The sequence below is a fragment of the Chinchilla lanigera genome, unplaced genomic scaffold (genome assembly GCF_000276665.1).
Source record: "Chinchilla lanigera isolate Chin_1 unplaced genomic scaffold, ChiLan1.0 scaffold00176, whole genome shotgun sequence".
NCBI lineage: Eukaryota > Metazoa > Chordata > Mammalia > Rodentia > Chinchillidae > Chinchilla > Chinchilla lanigera.
Window position 1 is genome coordinate 1,249,511 of NW_004955577.1, and position 5,813 is coordinate 1,255,323.

A 5,813-nucleotide genomic window follows, 5' to 3' on the forward strand; every position below is an offset into this window, starting at 1 on the left:
TGTTGTGTGAGACTGTGAGTGGTGAACCCCGCTCCTCAGGGAACGGGCTCCCGGGACAGCGGGCCAGCTGTGACTGGGGAGCTGCTCTGCTGACCTCCCAGGGCCTGCGCCTGACCCGCGCTCCTCCACGTGAGGACGCGGAGGCGCCCAGAGGGCTGGATACTGCACAGAGCAGGGAACACACGCAGGCCCAGGCCCAGGCCCTGGCGGGGCGATGACGGGCAGCAGCGCGGAGCGGTGGGCACCCCACAGGAGCTGTGCCGGGCTGGACGTGCACCTCACCGCGGGCGCTGCACGCTTCCTCGTGACACGGCGGGAACCCCCGTAACTCGCCGAGGCCAAAAGAAGCTGGGGCTCGGGGCAGGGAGCACAAGGTAGACGCAGCCGCCCTCCATCTTCCGCCGTGGAGGCCGGTTTCCACCGCCGGGCCTTTGCACGCACTGCCGCTCCCTAGACCGCCGCTCCTCCGTTCCTCCCGGCCAGCGCCGCGCCCCTCCTCGAGGCCTCCGGGCTGCCCTCAACAGAGCGTGCCTCTCTGCGCGCTCGTGTCTGTCCCTGGCGCGCGAAGCGGCCGCCCCGAGCGCAGGCTGCACGTTTGCGGATGGACAGCGCGTGCAGGGACGAGAGCAGCCCGCACAGCCGCGGGAGGAGCGGCGCAGACCGGCCCGCGAGCGCATGTGCGCGTGTGGCTGTGCGCGGGCCGTGCTCCTCCCGCGGGCTGGTGCTGGGGGCGCGGCCGCCGTCGCAGCCCGCAGCCACCAGGAGGCGGCAGAGCCTGGGCTTTGAGCCTTCCCTGCGTCCTCGGAGCCCCGCCCGGCTTCCCAGCGCCTCGGTCCTGGAGAGGCGGGGACTCTCGCGGCGCCTGCGACCTTCTCTGCGGCTGAGCGCCTGGAACAGAGCGGCGACCCGCCCTCCCGTGCACTGCACGCCCCTGCCCCGCGCAGAGCCGGGCTCTGGGGCCCATGCAAGCTGACCTGGCGCACCGGTTCTCGTGGTGCACAGGTCGCTCCCAGAGAAATTCACAGCTTACAAAGCACGTGGCAACCTACCAAAAGGGCTTGCAAAGTAGTTTACAGTTTGCAGGTCTGCGTACAGGGGTTCAAAGCACTCTCAAGTTTACATAGTTCACAGTTTGCTAAGCCCTGGCCGAATGAGACACCACTGTATCATTTGCATCCTCTGCATCTTACTGTGAACGCCAGCTGTTTGCAGGTTGTGTTACCGCTTATGGGACGCTTCAGGTTTTACAAAAAGTGTCCAGTCATGGACACATGGACGCGGGAGAGCCAGTGTGCAGATCACACTGACATTTACAAGGCACAGGGGTAGGCCCTGACAGTTTGTGCAACCCATGACCCCGGAGATGGTGTGTTTCCCTCTCCGCTCCTACCGCACGGTGGCAGGCCTGGGTCGGGAGGCCCTGGCGCCTGGATCGCTTTCCCTCAGGCAACAGGCTCTGGGCAGGTGTCCCTCGCAGCCCAAATTAATGTTTCTGGGCTGACAGATGACAGATGCCTGTGGACTTTTCTGTTCAATTACACCTTTGCATGAGGCAGCATTAAAGTCGCAGCACACAGCCTGTTCAGGAGGAGGGAGCTGCCTCTGATGGACACTTCACAAATTCTTTTCTGGAAGCCAAGCAGGCGGCCTCCTCAGTGAATGTCAGCTTCATCTCTTCCTCTCCTCAGAACCTGCTGTGGCTCCCACCTCCTCCAGTCGGACCCTCCCGTGGCTCACAGACCCCAGCACAGCCCTCCCACCACTCTTCATGCACATGGGCTCGGATGCCCCACGCACTGATGTGCTCCCGACCTTGGCGTAGCTGCCCTCTCCTGCTGGGACTCTCCCTGGAGATGTGCTGCTCCCAGAGGCCATCCTCAGAGAGGCTGCTCTGCCTCTGGCCTGCCCTGATTTCTTTGTACATTTCATTTCTGTCTATTCTCTGCCTCTGGTTCTGCACTGGGAGGGGTCCGTCCTGCTCAGAACGGTGATAGAGGAAACAGGGCAGGCATGCAGAAGCTGGTCCCCGGGCCCAGGCTGAACTGGAGCTGGGTAGTGCCTCCCTCCCACCAACACTGCCAGAACTGTGCCAGGGTTTGTGCTGGGCAGAGCCCTCGGGGCACTGGGTGGGGCTCTGCATTCTAGAGAAGGGGAGTGTGGGGAATACGGGCAGTGGGGGCAGCATAGCGGGAGACAAGTGCCTCCACTGGGCGCCCCGGCACACCGGCTCCCCAGTTCTGTTCCCGAGGGCGAGGTCCCTGAGAGGCCTCTGCTGTTCACTTGGCCACTGTGGACTTCAGCACTGCAGTCCTAAAACATACCATCTCTCTGCCCTTGGCTTTACACCCCAGGGGAGGGCCAGAAAGCAACTCCCTCTACCACTTATCTCAGGCTGCTTTCCTGGCTCCTTGGTGGGCGTGGTTGCCTTTCCTCTCAGCAAGGGTGTGAGGGCATCCACCAAAGCTCCCTCTGATGCCTGCACCCCTCCCAGCCATGCCCCAAGAAGGCCTGAGCTTCTGCTTGCATGCCTCCCTGCTGAGGCACTCACAGAGCTTCACACTCTGGGGCCTTCTCAAGGCCTTCACTCAAGACCTCGTGTAAACTCGGGCACCCTAAATGCTCATTTCGCTGCCTCTGTGAAAACCGACTCGAATCCTTGGGGAGCCAGGTGGGAGGGTCTATATATACACCAGCTGTACCCAGTTTAGCGGAGCTTGGAGCTTGTGTGTGTCCTGCCCAGTGGTTCCAGAGGGTGGCCAGGTCCAGGGAGAGCCCTGGAGCCAGGTAACCAGTCCCTAGCAGAAGCTCTGCTCCACTCCAGTGGGCCGCCTGCCAAGCCAGGTTTGGCTGGAGCCACCTTCTCTGGCGTTGCAGAGGCTGCGGGCTGCTCTCCCTCTGTTCCTGCCGGCCTTGTGGGGGCCGGGGCTGGGGGAGGTATCGGCAGCCGCACTGTCTGGTTGGGAACGGAGAGCTGCTCTGGGCACCCAAGAAACTCTTCCTTTCTGCAGCCCCTCGTCTTCCACGGTTCCCTGTTGCCCATGGCACCAAAGGAAAGGGGGCCAGACACGAGCTGTCCGCACAGGGTCCTGTCTGGTTTGCCCTCTGAAGTACCCACTGTGTACCAGGCAGGACTCCAGCCCTGGGTAGCCCTCCGCAGTCTCAGTGAGGGCCTCAGACTCGGCAGGCACAGACTCACACGTGCTCAGATCAGTGTTTCTCACCTTTGGCTATTATCACTCCCTGCGGAGAAACACCAAGTTAAATTAGAATTAATTAATTAATTAAAACTAATTAAGCTTAGTTATGATGAAGCGACTCAGCTTGGTGGATTGACTACATTATTTAAGTCTGAATTTCGGAGCTCCTGAGGTGGAGGGGATTGGCGGCCCTGAAGAGGAAGAGGGTCTGAGGGTGGAACGCATGGGCCCTTTGGAGGCTGGGAGGCTTGACCGATTCCCAATCAAGGGAACCCAGCAGGGGTTTTGAGCAGAAGACAGGTGTGCTCTGATCTGCAGGAACAGAAATGTAGCTGAGCATGTTGGCCATACCTGTAATCCCAGTGCTCTAGGAGGCTGAGGCAGGAGGATCATAAATTCAAGCTCAGCCTGCAGAATTTAATGACTCAGTGAGATCCTGTCTCAAAAAATGAAAAGGACTGGGAATGTAGCACATTCTGAAGGCTCTGGGTTCATTTCCCGGTGCTGAAAAACAAAAGGAAAAGAAAAAGAAAAACGAGCACAGCAAAGCCATTGCACTGCGATATCCCTGTCTGTGCCAGGCAGACGGCTTTTGCCCTTAGATCCCTGCTCTGCAGCCATGTGAAGATCTAATCCACCTACCACCCAGCTCAGACGGTCCTGTGGGTTCTCTCATCTCAGGCTGTGTGACCTTGAAGATGTCCCATTTCCTCTCTCTGCAAACTGGGAGCTGATGCTATCCCTGCTGGAAGTTGCCAAGGTGGTCCAGGGTGGCCACACTCCTGGTATTCAATTCGTGCTCCCATCTTGCTGGTCCCTGTCCTCCCCTGTGCCCTTGGGGCCAGGCCCCCACTTGTTCTGCCCCCACAGGCGCCTTCAGAGCCAACTGTCCCCCATGACACACCCACACCTGAGCTTGGCTGGCCCTGAAACCCTGGTCTCATAGCCAGAGGCGCTCTAGTTCTCCCAGGCTGTTTGGGCTGGTGCAGGCAGACCCAGAGCTGGACTGAAGTACGGGCAGAGTCTGGCCGGGCACTTGTCACTCACTTGGCGCACTGGCTCTGTGGGCACCCTTCAGCCAGTCTCCCCGTCGGTCCCCAGGCTCTGCTTGGCTGGGTGTGAGGTGGAAAACAAGATGACTCCATCCAACCTAGGGGAGGGGGTTTTCCTGGCTTGGTGGTGGGACTTGCAGAATGCATAGAATTTTTAGGCATGAGTGGTACTCCAGGGACCTGGGCATCTAAGAAAATCTGGTCAAGATTCTGTGATAATCTTGGCCCCAGGCATGAAGCTTCAGGTTCCCAAGCCATAGCCTGTTCCTCTCAGCCCATGCACTGGGAAATTGGACACTTCCCAACCAAGACTCAGCACAGCGGCTCCTTTCTGACTAGGAAGGGTTTTGGGTGCTGGGTAGCTAATACATCCAGCATGTAGTCACTGTACCCTCCCTTTCTGCCACGAGCTCCTGCTTATCCCTCAAAACTCACTCATTGGCCCTGTCTTTCTGACGCCTTCCTGGACTCAATGTGGCCCCACCAGAGAGGCGATTTACCTGTAGCAGGTGCCTTGGTGTCTACTTTCCCTGGGGCCCTTGCTCCTGAAGGTGTGGCTGCTTAACTCTCCAGTCAGGGCAAACCTGCCTCACGGTTCTCTAAGGCTGCTTGCTTGGAAGCCAGGTCCTGGGGGCCAGGGACCAGGAGTACCTGCCAGCTGGGTCCCTGATGTCTCTCAGGCCTCCTCACCCCATGAACCCTAGTTGTCCGGAGGCCGTTATGGCGACTACATATCTTTGGTGCCTCTTTCCTCTCACTTCCCCCTTCTCTACTTCCTTGTGGGTATTTCCCAGGATTTTCCTGAGCCAGCACCCTCCCCATGTCCGAGAGTATAGCAGGAGAGCCCGGCCAGACACTGTCTCTGAGAAGTGCTGTGTGGAACCCCTGAGCTAGACAGGAAGTGCTTAGTAAATGACACCTGATAGCACTGCTGGGATCCCGGCCTCCCTGGGCCACGCCCTCCACACCAGCTCTCCTGACTCCTGCCCGAGTCAGGAATCTATTCCCTCAAGTTCTCTAACAGCTTCAGATCCTCTGCAGCTTTGCTCCTCTCCTGCCCTGCCCTGGCAGCCCCTCCACTGTTGGCTGTGCAGCCCTGGGAAAAACACTGCACCCCCAGGTTCTCAGCCCCATGTTTGAGGACCTGCTGTTGTCTCAGGGCAAGCACCAGCATGCTGGTCTCAAGGCCCATGATGTCTGTTAGCAGTCTGCCAGAAGCAGCGGGTGGAGACTGGGAGTCAGCACGTCCCTTCCCCATGCACGGAGCGCTCAGAAGAGGTAGCCTCCACGCTGGTCACACCCCATTGGCTATCTTTTAGTCACATGGTGCTTGTGGCTGTAAGGGAGGCTGGGAAATGTAGTCTCTCTACAAACACCCTTCGGAACCCTAGTGGGAGGGGCTTAGAAATAGGGAACTGCCGGGCATGGTTGCGCACGCCTGTAACCCCAGCACTCGGCAGGCTGAGGCAGGAGGATCATTGCGAGTTCGAGACCAGCCTGGGCTACAAAGTGAGCTCAAGGCCAGCCTGAACTGCACAGTAAGACCCTGCCTCAGAAAAAAAAA